Genomic DNA, 14,457 nt, shown 5'->3' with positions numbered 1-14,457 from the left:
TGAGAAAAGCTGTATTGTAAAAATCCAATGTGATTAAACAATAAAAAAAAAATAAAAAAAAAACTCCAATTTAAATTATCTTTATTCCTGTGTAGTTTTCTCTTCAGTGCAGGACCTTGCGACGAGACTCTGCATTCGGGATTTGTAGGGGAATTAATTATTCCCAGGGAGCACCTATCCAGTGACGGTCTGCATTGTGTTGGGATCTTTTACAAAGGTCCAACTCCTATAGCCGCCTAACGACTTCCTCTGAATTAAACATTCTTGTGTTAAACGGCATGTGTAATATTGGTGGACACTGGACACAACCTTTGCCACAATATGTGAATCTTGGTTTCTACAGGTGGCCTCATGGGATTTTGTTCCCACCGCCGATAGGCCGAACAAGAAAGCAATGGCACATCTGCACTCCCTCTCGCTGTGCTGTGCAGCTCGACAGAAAGCACACTGTGTGCTACGGTCTTGCACGGACTTCATCGGCACCCCATTTCTACTGCAGTTTCGGGGTTTCAGTGCACCACGTAAAGGGAGCACCCTGGGAGCCAAGTTTCATTCTCTGCTTCAATTCCCTTTTTTTGGGATGGCCTGCACTTTTGATTCACAGGTGTCTAATAAAACAAACTATTACGAATAATTGTAATGCACATTTTATTTATGAAAGCAATTCGTTTTCTGGCTGGGTAGCTGAGTGGATCTATCTGGGCCCTTCATTTGGTCGGTCCCAGAAGACATTGCATTTTGGAACCCCTTGTTGACCGATGCCATTTTTTTTCCTTCTCTTAAAAACACTGTCGCGCTTGTATATTGCTGAAAGAATTTTAAAAATTGCTATTTTATTTAAACGTGCACTACTGTTTGGGCCAGAGCTTTTTCTTTCTTTCGAATTATGCAGCACTGCATGTTCCATATTTAACTGGGAAGAGAATACTTCCTGCAAACAGTTGCAGAGCTTGGTGACTGAGGGGGATCTGATGGAGTTGCAATCTTTGCGGGACTTCATTTATTGACCTTTTCCATGCTGCGTTTCGGCTTAGGGATGTACGGTAAGCTTGCACGGCTCTCAAGTTCATGCAATAGGTTTTGCTAAGGTCGGCATACTCGACTGGGCAAAGGGAGTGGCATTCCGAGCTGTGTTCTTTTTACTTTTCTCCTTTTCACCCCTCTTTTGCCTCTTTTGTAATAAGGTCAGAGTGCTCCTGATTCACGTGTAAAACTCCTGCAGACTGCCCCGTACTACCTCCTGCCTCTTAAAATGTGTTCACACCTTTTCTTATGGTAGTCCAATGCCTTGTTTTGCTTTTTACACTGCTGCATTAACATGCAATTTCTTTGCTGTAATTCAGGTGACTGTGTAAGATCAGTGACTCACTGATTAAGGAAGATGACGAAAGAACTGTGCCGTAGCCCAAATGTGGGCTCTCCTCATCACTGGACTCCAGTTACAATCAAAGTAATCTACTGTGGTTGGCAAGTTTTGGATTGGAAACGGGGGACTGCGGCATAAAACAGACTTTATAGTTGAACTAGACTGAAGGGGGAAAAGGTACCAAAACAAAACTTTCGCTATGGTCTGTTTTTCTCTCAAGTGTTTATCAGTAGTGCAATAAACATGTTTTTTCATTTTTATTTATTTATTTATTTTTTGGGGAACTCCTATGTTCATGCTCTACTGAGGATGGTAAGGCGGTGACATGCGGTGATAAAAAAAAGCAAACTTACACGTTGTGCAGTGTTTGTATACTGTAATGGTGTGTTTTGTTATTTTGTAACCTGTCACCTTTGTTATGTGATTTGAATTGGTAATAGAGGGTGTAGCAAGCACAACAGCGATCAAGACAGGGGATGACTTTGGAGACATGCTCCTCATGGACAAGATGTCTCTTGTGCTGGAAAGCTCCAGCAGGACGTCACTTCACAAGGAAAGTTACCAGTAGGGGTCTGCAACCTTAGGAGTTATAGGCCAAAACATTGAGAGCGTCATCAGTGCCGGTCATTAAAGTGAATGGGGAAGGGTCATGCGAGTTGTAGTCTGAAATATCTGGAGAGCCACAGGTTGCAGGCCCCTTGTACCTGTCTTGTAAACCAAATCCAAGCACCCAGGCTAAAGCCCATGACAAGTGGCATCTTCAGGAATGGACCAGTCCTGATGGGCACCTTTGAAGAGTTAATCAACACCGCACATTATCCAAGGGGTGCTGGTCCCATGAGTAAAAACGTGTTATCCCCAGAAATTGGCTAATTTAGACAAGTGGTCCAAAATGTTGATCAGCTGCAGGACCAATGGAAAATCAGCTTCTGACTCAAATCATATGCACATATCTCAAAGGATAGCTGAAGCGGGTCCATGAACCCATGAACAAGGCTGAGCAAATGGATGGCATCACAAAGTTTTGATTTGAGGTATGGCTGCAGGACAATTACCCATGATAAAAAGGTCATAAGAGTTCCCCTTCAAAGGAATGGAGCAGGGATTCATATATATGTGAAATTAATTTGTTTGGGTTTTAAAAGTCTGCAATGATGATTAAATAAAACAAAGTATCTGATCCTTCGTCAGAATATTGGATGCCATTTTCATTTTGGGGAAAGGAGATTGTGCAGGTGGTTGGGCTAGAGAATGTGACAATGATTTGGTAATGCAGTGTTTTCCTCAACCACCATGGGTGCAACCTGGGGTGTGGGGGCAGTACAGGAAATATATTATTCTAAAGGGAACAGGAGCTGAGTTTGCCCATGAATAGTTAGTCTGTGTAAAACAACATATTGGAAGTTATTATAATCACAATACAAATAACACTACCCAATAATCTTAACTGAACATTTACAAAATATAAAGGTCTGATATCGTGGCACAGACACGTAGACACAGACTTACATTTTTGTATATATTTCTGCAATATGAATGTCATCCTACATAATGATAAATACATGTGTAAAAGCAGAATTAAATGGGAGAGGGTTGACCCTGTTAGATTGTTTTCCAGATGTGGGTCCATCTTGTACATCATTGTTGTTGTCCATGTTAGATGAGGCAAGAAACCCATCTATTATAGTTGATTCTTTTACGGAACTTCTGGAAATCTCGTCTCGCTCATTTCAAAGGGATTTCACAAGGAAAAAACTACAAGCGAAAGATTGATTTAATGATCTGTGCAGGATGTCCAAACTAGCTCGCCTCTTTTCCGATCCACGGTTCAGCCTAAAGGAGAAATTATTTAGGCTAGAGCTGTTATTGGGCAGCTCTAGAAATAAGGAATGGGTATCTGAAATACACACTTGGGAATCTTTGTTGGCAGCTGAAGACGCTAACACCGCTAAGATTTGGGAGTTTGGGGCCCAAATATAAGCGTGTCGATAGGAGCACAGGGACACATGTAGAGGCCAGGGCGTGGGTAGAGCTTTTTTCTAAGTTGTACTCTGGCCAGCCCAAGCCACCTGAAGGCTTTACTCCGCCCCCACCTTTTCTTTGAGTGAGGTTTCGATGGCTAGCTCTAGTCAAGGCCATAATCTCTCCCCCAACCCCGATACTACCGCAGCCAATTTTTTTTAACAGGCCTTATAAGAGCTGTGTGCACCTTTGCTCATGTACAATTTTATCGCCATTTTGGAATCGGGTAGAATATCGCTCCCTCGTGGCCATAATTTGTCCTATTATTTAACAACTTTATGTAAATCTGGCTGCAGCGGCATACAGTTGTAGCTTTTGTACAGTGGTAATCTTATCACTTCACCCCCATGTCAACCCCCCCCTCCTTGAACTCAAACTGGTCTCTTGTTGCCTTTCCTCTAGGTCCGTTCCTCTTTGCAGGCCCTTCCATCTGATGCTAGGTTCGTAGCGTTAGTCTCGTCTGCCGTGGCTGGAAGGTCTGGGCTGGGAAGGTCTTGTTCCAGGACCGGGTCCCAGCAATCCGTGAAGCGATGTAGTGTCCCTTATTTGGTGGCAGTAACTTTTTCGGCCACAAGGATGTCCCAGATCTTGGCTGACCACAAGGGGATAAGGTGGGCTTTCCCTGTATTTCTATTTGCGGGTGCGTGAGATCTTAGCTGCCAGTAGGAGCTGGATGATCAGTTTTGCACTATGGCCTGATCTGGGGTAGCAGTCCGGTTGTGGAGTGCCCAAGAGAATCACCTCTGGCGATATTTTTAAGAAGGAAGATTGTGCTAGCCCAACTGCATACAGACCTATCTCTCTATTAGCTACATCTTTTTAAAGTTTTTTGGGAGAGTTCTATTGGGCATTTGGAACGGTGGATTTCGTCCAACCTTCCATTAGCAGTTGTTCAGTTGGGTTTTAGGCCTGGGGTGGGAACGGCGGAACCTGCTTTGAACCGCTATTTGTTGGTGACAAAATCGGTGTTTCTTAAAAGGGAGTCTCTCTTCTTGGCTTGTATGGACCTTGCACCGCCTTTTACAAGGTTATTCATGCCAAGTTATGGACGGTGCTGGGGTCCATGGGCTGTCCTGCTGAGATTATTGATGTTCTCACACTTATACTGTAAGTGATTTCAATCCGGCACACACCCAAGTCAAAGCCCAGCATGTAGTGCACAACTGAAATCCTTATTTATTTTTGTCTAAAGTTCAATATTCTGAACGATACACCATTCATATCACACCCTTCTCCTGGAACACCCCCTGTCACACTGAACCAGGAATCAGGCTGGTTTGCAAAGGTAAATATTTATTTATGTATTGAAGATTTAATCACAATGTTTTAATAGATCAACAATCACCAATGGGGTGACGGAACACTGAATAATATCTTTATTACACAAGGAGTAAGTAATGAGCAAAACAAATGCAGCACAGAAAATAATACTGTTGTGTTGGTTCAGATCAGATAGCACTGTGGTTAGCAGTTCCCCTTGCAACACCCCTCAACCCCCCAATAGGCAATGTAAAGAGATAGGAGGAGTGAACAGGTATTCAGGAATAGTACAAATCACACAATGTCCATCCCACTTTCCCCCAGCAAACCCAAGAGAAAAACGGAATGGACTTTTCAACTGTTAGACTGGCTTTCAAAAGATTTAAGAATGGACTAGGCAAAAACACCAAATATGGTTACAAATACTGAAATTGTTATAAATTCCTATGGGAGCCGCTTTGAATAGGTGCAAACAATTACAAGCAATGATTTAGTCACCAGAAAACAATTGAAATCTTAAGGTCCAAGTCAGAGGCAATTTAGAGCTATTTAACACGTGTCAACTTTTCAGATTTTTAAAATCGGGGCAAACTTTTCATTTTTCATTGCGCGATATTCATTATAATGGGAGAATCGCAGGGATTGGGTTCTATGGATAGCTATGGATGTTGGGTACAAGTAGGAGTTGAAATTTCGTTTTTATCACAAAAACTGGGGGAGTTATGGAGGTTTTAGTAAAGGTCGTTTTTGTAAAATAGCCGCGAGAATGGAAAACAGGAATGCTGTTTTAAAATGATAAATGGGTTTGCTTGCACTAGAGGCTGACTATGAAGTAGCAAATACCACACAGGAATCTTAGTCACTGGATCAGGGTGACCCACCTGATAAGGAAACTCAACTTCTTCAAATGAGAAAAGCGTCAGCACAAACAACATGTTCTGAAGGAAAGATAGGATGGGTTTGAGCTAGGGATAAGACAAGGCAGAGATACTCCTAACAATACTGTTTCTGAATGAAAGATAGGATGTGTCTGAGATAGGGATAAGACTATGCAAAGTACATATGCAATGATACACAGTTCTTCCTATTTATGCTTGCAGGATAAGTTTTTAAATGAGACAGTCAGCTCTGGTCAGGATTGGGTCTGGTCTAGGAAAGACAGCACATCAGGCACGGGACTGGATCCTCTAGGCCGGTCGCCGGATTGGCACAGGATCTGCTCTCCTAGTCTGTGGGTATTTGGCTCAGCTGGATGGCGAGTTCCTCAGGCAAGCCTAGTGGTGGCAAGCCAGATAGTTTCTGGATACTGGTTCAAAAGGCCTTCTCACACCACACAGTGCTTTACTGAGTGGAGAGAATAAATTTGAGGATTTGGTGCCTTGCTGGAAATCAATAGTCTCTAATGCTGGCAAGCGATTGGCATCTGGATCTGAATGAATATTTAAAGCTGGATGTAGAAAGCTGGATCAGAGTGCTTCGCCGGAATCAGGAAGGTGCTGGATCTGTGAGTCCCTATGTGTTGTCAGCTGTCTCTATTTATGCTATAGAATGACATCACAAAGGGTGTGTGTCTGTGTGTGTGTGTGTGTGTGCCGGCTTAGCTAAGCTAGCCCCTGTGATCTGGGACTTATCTCTGCCTTGCAATTTGAGTGATTGGATCAAGGCTGGGTGATGTCACCTTTTATGATTTGCTTTACAATCGTCTGAGACCTCCCTTTATCCACTGGTCTAAAAATCTGATTTTATATTAAATGTACATTTTTACAATGGTCACCTTTATACAAATCTCACACAAAGATACCATATTTTACATAGCAGCTATTCCTCAAAACCCTGCAGTGGTGGGATCTTGTCTCCACTTTCTACAGAATTTTGCCCTTTTTGCTATGCACACAATTTCCAATTTTTCTGCAAATTTCCACAAATGTGCGTGTTTAACATAGGGATATGCATGTACATTTTCTCAATTCTAACAGTAATACTTTTTGCATAAAACCACATACCTTGCCATTCCTGTCCAGAACATCTCATACAGTTCTGCCGCCTCTTCACACGTGCAGCCAGAAATTAAATTAACAACTGTCATTTTTATATTTTTCACCACTTTGAATAACAAGTTATGAGTCTTTTAAAAATGTGTTCTTTGTTCATGTTTAGCAACAGATGGTCGCTTGGCTCTGCCTCTTTTTGTCTGCCTGCAGTCCAGGGCATCCCCCTCCTGGCTTGTTCCTTCCAGAGGCCATTTACAACCCCTTTCACACTTCAAGTTTCCTGGGCTGCAACTTTGTCATTGTTCCTTTGCCTTCTGTAGACAAGATTCTGCTCTAACCTGCAATTAACACCTCCCCGTGAGTTTCTGCTGAGAGGAAGGCCGTCCTACTGTGAGAAAAAGCTGCTTTTCCAGTTCTTTGCAGCTTCAGCCAAGCAAAGTCACTTTTAAATTTAGCAAAAAACCACATCTGTTGCATCACATACAAATACATTTCTTTCTTGTCCTTAAAATCTGTGAATCAAAAACACAACTAATCTGTATTCCTTTTTAGCAACAATCCTGTTTGTGTGCTAATTCAGCAGACTTTTGAGTTTTAGGTAATTTTACAGCTTTCCCAGTCCTCCTCTGACAGCCGTCATTCAGGCAGCCCCAGGTACTGCACCCATATTTTGGCATAGAGGCTGTCCGTTTCAGACTTTGTATGTTTCACAATGTTTCATTTGATACATGGATTTCAGCACCAGGCAAGATTGTGAATGTTAAAGTGTTGTGTTAAAGGCATTTTGGAGTTTTTGGCAACAAAGCAAATGTCATTTGTAGGCACATTTTTGGGTTTCATTTGCAAAGTGCTGCTTTTCTCTCTACACTCTGTTTGCTGGTCATGGGACCCACCTGTACATTTCTGCAGGGTATGCTCTATTCCACTGCACATGCACCATGGGTGGCAGGTTGTGCATCCCTCTTTTTGTGTGCTGAAGCACACGGTTTTTATAGGTTTTTGGCGCACACAAGGGTTTTGCTGCCATTGTTGCTGTTTCTTTCCCCATAACTGGCAGGGTGATGCCGCATAGCATAGCAGAGTGGGTCAATACATCCCACAATACACACGGGCAATCATGTGTGTGGACAGTATGGAGATCAGGGCCAGTACACACCCTTTTTTAAGTTCATCTGGGGGTCTGCTACGGTTGTGTACTGGCCACTGTGCTCTTCACACTTTACATTAGTGGCTTGTATAGTTCCTTGAGACTAGAGCAGAATATCTGATTGTGGACAATATGGCTTTGCCCCTTCTAGCCTATGCAGATGACACTGTTCTGGTTGTCCGGACACCAAAGGCACTTCAGAAACTGATCACAGGGTATACAGACTTTATGAATGTCCTGGATCTTAAAATCAACACTTCCAAGTTTACGGTTATGGCCTGTGGACCAGGTAAGAAAAACATCAAAAAGCACCCGGTGCTGAGCAATGGAGCAGTTATACCCAGGGTATACGTTTTTTTCCGGCAGTTTTTGGAAAAGCACACACAAAGGAATTAGAATGGACAGATTTTGGGTGCGGTCTCCCGTTTTAAAGTCATGTGTCAAGGTCAGCCTCTCCAAATGGTATTGAAGGTTTGAGGCCCAGACTAAGGCATCCATTAACTGTGGTGTTCTTTGGGGCACTGAGAAGTTTCCTGTGCTACAAACCTTAGTGAATAAATTCCGTAACGGGCTTTTGGGCCATTCTACTTCTGCACCTTCCTTTTCTGTTCATGCTGTATTGGGCCTTGGCTTCCGAGCGGACTGGTTCCTGGCTCCACGTTTTATTGTGGCTGCGAATATGGTCAAGTTCTTTGGTGGCTTTGACTAAGTATATTCTTGTGACTGTTCTGGTGGGTTTAGGTTGGCAAAATCTTTCATGGTTAAATTGTATCAAATCTCGCTTGAATCAACTTAATGCTTTAATGGTTTTATCCCCCCAGGAAGCCTTCTGAGTGTTGGACTAAAAAACAAGTATAAAAGGAACTTTGTTGCCCTCACAAAGGAACTTTGGGAAGCAAGAGCATCGCAATTTGCTGCAAACAGAAGTCTAGCCATGATCAGCACTCTGGATGCTATGCAGCACTACCTTACTTCTGGAGATGAGCAATCCGATCGGTGGGCAGTTACTAGGGCACGTTTTAATTTCTTAATGTTAAGAGTCGACACTGTAATTTGGGAGGGTGGAGGGGGCTTTCCAGGGGAATCGGGCTGTCCATTATGTGATTTTCCACAAGAGGATCTTTTGCACTTTGTCCTGCTTTGCCTTGCATATTTATCTGTCGGGCAATGCACAATTTTGCCAGTTCTAAGACAGCTTAATGTTTTACAGTACCGGCCAGCCCTTTTGTTTCTTCTACAGGCTGAATCTGCATATGTAGCCTGGCGGTTAATTTCTTATCTCAAAAGAACTATGCAAATAAGAAGAGGTGGCACGCTCTGCAGTAATATATGTTGAGGCAGTCTTATTGTATGATGGGTTGTTGTATGTGCCTCTGTTCTATTGACAATTGTATTGTTTGTTTTTCTGTTAACAGATTTTTATCACAACCTGTATAGAATGAAATGTTTTTGGTCAAAGGGAGTAATGAGTAAATCAAATTGTTTTTGTGTTGTGGGGTGTACACTTTGCACTTTATACTCGGGGTTTTGTTGACACAAGAACTGAAGTACCAAACGTATTGCACACTTATTGAATTTCACTCTGCAGGTTTTATACTATGTTTCTGTGGATTATGTATTCCAAAGCGTATGATTTTAGGATGGCAATATGAAGGTTTTATGTATTGCTTTTATGGCAAACAGTTGCTGAAATAAAGGTGCAATGATTTATGAATTCTACATCAATAAGGAAGAACAGAATGGTGCACTGGGGTGATGGCTCAAGGTGAGCACTGGCATTGACACTAGAGGGTTCTCAGGTTGAAAGATTTGGAAGGCAGAATTCTGAGGTACTGTAGAAGTCATGGAGGGGGTGACGAGCGGATTAGGGTTGGCACTGTGGTGATGGCTAAAGGCATGCAGATGAGCACAGTGTCGGGAGAGAGGGTATTCCTCCTCAGACACTTGCACCACGCAGCCATCTCAATGCACTGTTTTTGAATAGTCCCAGTTAACATAGCTGTAAGATAGCTCAGCAGGTTGAATGCTCTATGCCGCGATCTGCAGATCCTCTTACCTACAGATCGTAGCCGTGGGCGTTCAACCAGAGGTTCATATCCCGGCAAGGCAAACCGTCAATAAATGAGCACCAACTTTGGTTGGGTGGTGATTGTATGTATATAAAAAAGTTCTATGTAAAGCATTTTGTGGAAAACGCTATCGAAATGACAAATCATTATCATTAAAAGGCACACAGACTGCACAATTCATTTAAAATTATCCTGGATTAAAGAAGTGCTGGGGACTTGATGGATGGCCTTAATGCTATAGCAATCGGTGTGATGTGAACGAGCACAATACGAGAGCCTAAGGAACGCGCTTGGCTCTGATGGAGGGGTTCACTGAGAAGGGTAGCCCCAGAGGGGGAAGGTCCTCATTCATCAGCCATTCTCAAGAGTTGTGCCCGAAGTTCAGTTTTGCTGTAAGCTGAATCACTTAGCACAGTCAGTAGAACCGATCCTACAGTAACTTAACCTGTATCTCAGCGATTTTGACTAGACCAACAACGCTTGGCCCAGTGGCTCAGTTCTTTTATGCGCAATGACAGGTATGGAATCCGGTGTATAGAGCTATTTGAATTTTTTTTTTTAACTGTTTGCCGTAGCTTTATGTGGTAGCGGGACACTAAATGATAAATAGTTTCACAGCTGATGGAGGAAACAACCTGTGATTGCCTGACCTTAATTGATTTAGCTTTTTCCAGGTATGTTTCATAGTGATGGGCCTAGGTATCTGCCACAGGATTGATGGGTGCCTGCACGCCCACGTCCTTGAAGGAATGTCTACATTACACAGTACATGAAGCAGGTGCTTCACCTGTGTACTGTAGGCGAAACACTCAGCAGATTTAACACCCAACCTGCTGAATCAGCTTTTGTACTGATTGGCTTCCCTGGAGTGGAGCCTCACACGTGTATCCTGTAAGGGTGCAGGAAATAAATGCACCAGAAAATAGACGGTGTGAAAAAATATTCAGATATAAAAATACATGGTAACATACTGTTTGGTCTGGCGGGACCCATACATGGATAAAGAATTCATGGCATAAATAAAAACAGAATATGCTCATTACTGTTCTCAAGTGATTGGGTTGTTCGACCAGCTGATTGAGGAATTCACCTGGATCAACCATATGGATTGGCTGCTTGGTGGTACAACAAGGAACTGCTCAACCTAGAGGCCACCAAACTAATGTGTTATGACAGACGGCTTTAATGAGACATAATTATGTAATATATTTACATTTCCTGAGGATGGTTCTTCACTATGGAGAAATATAAATATCCATGATCTAATAATCCCCTCAGCAACAAACCCACCTCACACTCTGGGACTGGAAACATATGGTTATAATCTGCCTTATTATTTATAAATAAATCAGAACATTCAAATAGTTAATTGTGATCCTCCAAATTACACTGCTGGGAAGTCACCCACAATACTTCAAAAGACAGCTTGTCGATAAAGGAAAATGTATTCTACCTTGAGGCTCTTGTCTCACTAATGTTTGAACTTGAAATTGATATTTTGAATAATTCTCTACATGGACATGTGCCGTTGTTAACTATATATTCAGATTTGTAAAACCTCTGAATCCAGAGATATCATTTATATGTTTGCCCCTTCATGCATAATGGAGTGAATAAAATATGTGCGTTATCTATGATTCGTACATTTTAATATATAATATATGCAAATGATTTGTGTTTTTCTATTTCTTTAAACTGATATTTTATTGTACTGTTGTCATTCTCAAACAGAAAAATATATAAAAATGTCATGGAGTAGAAGTGTATTCATACAATTTTTACATAGTCACACTCAGATAAAATATTCACGTCCTCCCAATAATCCACCTCCTATGGCCCCACCTACAGAGCCTCAGCAATGGCCTTTTCCGACACACATAACCCCACTATGATAACATTATTACTCTGGTTTATCCTCCCTAGGAGAATTACACCTGGCATTTAAATGGTATTACTGCTACAAAGTTAACATGGTACAATCATGTCGATTTGCAAACCGCAGCTATATTCATCTGTTGAGGTATTATAAACACAAAGCTGTAAAGCAAAATAAGAGAAAGTATGACTAGAGAAGAGAAAAGAGCAAAGCTGTAGTAAAATAGTTGAAAAGAGCACAAAAGAAAGAATGTCTTAGTAGGTGATTTAAGAAAACCACATGTTAGAAATCCCGGACTAGGTATATATAGGAATCATAAATCATCGCCCTCAACAAATTCACCCTACCATATGATACGTTTTCCCCCATCATTTGTGTGTGGCCCTTTTACCATCTGCAACCAATTAAAAACAAAGTTAAATACGTAAGGGTTTGTGGTTTATAATGGATGCTGAGATAATCATTAGTTTCCACATATTCACAAAAATGGAGACCAAGTTGCAATAAATGTAGACCTGGTGCTCTTGAGTATATCAATAATTTTAGGTTCTACGCCCATTTGCAGAAACCTTCCTAAATGTGAAATTGATACGATTTTATTTATAAATGGACAATCCTCCATGCCCCTGTTCTAACCCACATTCCACAACCTCAAACCCCCATCCTGACTTCTATACCCCCCACATACACATTTACATAAACACATAGATGTATATGTAATTGGTTGATTCCGACCAAAAGGGCACGAACAAAGTGCACATGTTTAAACAGGTACGTAACTTTAACCATAGCTATATTATGCCACAAGCAAGACCAGCAGTCCAATTTCTGTTTTTTTTTTATTACTTCCACTGTGCTGCAATTGTAAATGTGTCTGCTATTAGACATTAGGCATTCGGAACTATGTTATGAAACAGAATCCCAAGAACTCAAATTGCAATATTACAAAGCCCACTTGTTTGCATTTTGCATTTCGAGTTTTTTGTCTTATGCTGCTGGCGTGTTGTGTATGTGAGGGACGGCCCTGCAACCCCCGCAGCTCATAATACTGAACTAGGGAGAGGGGGACACCCTCACAAGAGGGAGACACCCTCACAAACCTCACTCCCCTTGTTGGGTATTATTGGCTTCGATTTGTGTTTCTTTTATAGTTTTTTTTTTTTTATATATAACTAGTGCTTTCGACCTTTTTATTTCTCCGAATTTTGAGGTAAACCCAGGGATTCAAGGCAGATCCCAGCCCACTCAACTTATACGTTTCTTCCTCATCCCCAAACAATATGTCCTGGGGGTTCATTGGTAGATCTGCATGAGTATATTACAAAGGTCTTCATGCCTAAAGGGTTGCACCATACAACAATTCCACCATTGGTGCATTGTCATCCCAATTGCTAAAAGGCATCACCAACAAAAGGGAAATGTTCCAGGAATCATCTTGTGAAGCAGTGAGGTTGTCGAGTACCAATGAAAACATATGTTGTAGACCTTCTCTCTTACCAGTCCACATAGAGAGAATGTAGATGCCTTTAGTCTCAAACATTAGCACATGATGCTAAATCTATACCTGCCTGCAATCCCTCAGACAAGGCCTGCATGTACATATGAGTCAGAGCCCCTCCCGCTGCCTCAAGGATTTTAGGCGGGCAGAGACCCTTCTCCTTAAAACTCCAGCCAATAAAAAAATCTTCAAATTGTATGGATTCTCTAGAAAGCGACTGAGGCTGCATCAACCAGTGACGTAGTTGCAGGTAATAAAACCTTTCAGCTTCCAGAATCTGGACATGCTCGTTACTTAAACGTTATGGCGATCCCCTGGTCATATAGATTGGAGACTAGTTACACCTACCTGCTGCCAGTTCTGGAACGCTACTGGCGACAAACCCTGGGAGAAACCTGGATTTCCCGCTATCAGAATTAATGGCGAGGAGTAGATAGACAATTTAAATTACCCGTCTGTTTCCATTATGAAAGCGTATTGTCATTCGGTGTCCGGTCAATTGGTCGACAACAAACTGGTCGACTGCAATTTGGTCGACTGCAATTTGGTCGACACCATTTGGTTGAATGCCAAATGGTCGAATGTTTTTTTTATATGTGTTTTGTGGGTTTTCGTGTGGGGAAAAAAAAAAGAAAAAAAAGGGGGTTGGGGGGGGCCCCTCAAAAAAAAAACAAAAAGGGGTAAAAAAAAAAAAAAAATTCGACCATTTGGCATTCGACCAAATGGTGTCGACCAATTGTCCTGTCGACCAAATGTTTTCGACCAATTGACTGGTAACCTTGTCATTCATTACTAGTTTGCCTAATGGGGCAGACCAAACCTGTGGTCGAAGAGTGATGCAACCTGACAGAAACGGTTGGGCTATATGCTCTTCATTCCTTCTGCATTTCTTAACTGATTCCCCATCCTGCCAGGCAAGGACCACCTGAACCTGCAACACGAACAGATAATGACTGATGTTGGGGAGGGTGAGACCACCCCAATATTTAGAAGACATTCATGTAGGACAGGCTACCTAGGATGCTTGCCTGCCCAAACAATTGCAGAGATCCTATTTTGCATCTTACAAAGAAGTTGGGATGGAAAGCAGATGGGGAGAGCCTGACATGGATATAACGGCTGTGGCAAAAGGTTCATCTTTGCCAAAGTAATCCTACCCATGCACACCACCACCATTGGAGTCCATCTAGTCAAATCTCAACTTGCAGAGCAGAGATATTTGGGGACA

At 42.0% G+C, this 14,457-nt stretch overlaps 1 long non-coding RNA gene across 2 annotated transcripts in view; it reads left to right on the top strand.

Moving 5' to 3' along the window:
- Window positions 1-11,486, top strand: part of LOC138472296 (uncharacterized) — a 335,114-nt gene extending 323,628 nt beyond the window's left edge. For both annotated transcript variants that reach the window (XR_011268581.1, XR_011268582.1), the window contains exon 4: window positions 8,608-11,486. This is a non-coding gene — a long non-coding RNA (uncharacterized lncRNA). The remainder of the gene's footprint in view (window positions 1-8,607) is intronic.
- The last annotated feature ends 2,971 nt before the right edge of the window (window positions 11,487-14,457 follow it).

The sequence above is a fragment of the Ambystoma mexicanum genome, chromosome 8, assembly GCF_040938575.1.
Source record: "Ambystoma mexicanum isolate Mex_15411 chromosome 8, UKY_AmexF1_1, whole genome shotgun sequence".
NCBI classification, from domain to species: Eukaryota; Metazoa; Chordata; class Amphibia; order Caudata; family Ambystomatidae; genus Ambystoma; species Ambystoma mexicanum.
Note: the sequence above shows the minus strand (reverse complement) of the source record. Positions and strands in the feature narration are given on the sequence as shown.